Source organism: Anas platyrhynchos, chromosome 19 (genome assembly GCF_047663525.1).
Source record: "Anas platyrhynchos isolate ZD024472 breed Pekin duck chromosome 19, IASCAAS_PekinDuck_T2T, whole genome shotgun sequence".
NCBI classification, from domain to species: Eukaryota; Metazoa; Chordata; class Aves; order Anseriformes; family Anatidae; genus Anas; species Anas platyrhynchos.
In genome coordinates, this window is record NC_092605.1 from 11,080,266 (window position 1) to 11,080,961 (window position 696).

Consider the following 696-nt stretch of genomic DNA (forward strand, 5'->3'; position numbering starts at 1 on the left):
TTTGGGAACATGGGCCCACAGCTGGGGCCCAACCCCTCTCTGGTGGTTCCAGGCGGGAGGGGCTCTGGCCTCAGGACCCCTCAGGACCTCCCTGCTCCTGTGCCTCCCCCAGAGCTGTACCTGCTGCTGCTCGTCCTGCTGGCAGGGAAGGGCTTTGCCACCCTCCGCAGTCTTCTCAGCGCTGCAGGGTTGTGCCTCTGTCCCTTCCATCGTCCACATGTGTGACTGTCACAGCTGCCTCCCTGCAGTGTGTAGAGCACCCAAGATCCACGTGCGAGTAGTTTTTGGGGCTTTCTAAGGGATGGCTGGGGGGCGACTGCCTGCAACAAAGGTGTCTGGGTCTGTCCCTGCACCTCAAGGGGGCGGGTGCCTCTCCGCACCTCCACCCATGGTGCACAGGGCAGGGACTGGGGCTGCTGGTACCAGCCGGGAGCAAGAGCAGTGCCCCTGGGGCCTGTGTGGGGCTGGCCTGGGCAGCAGCAGGAGGGCCTGGGGCTCTCAGGGGCTGTCCCAGGAGCACCGGGGCTGGAGCCGAGCCCAGGCCTGTGAGAGCAGCTGTGCCCATGGGGTGCTGCTGGAGGCAGCGCTGGCACAGCCCTGAAGGGGGTGCACGGAGCCAAACGCTGGAGGCTGCACCTGGAGGCCTCAGCCACGTCCCCAGGCGCAGCTACATGACAAAATACAGTCACGGCCACC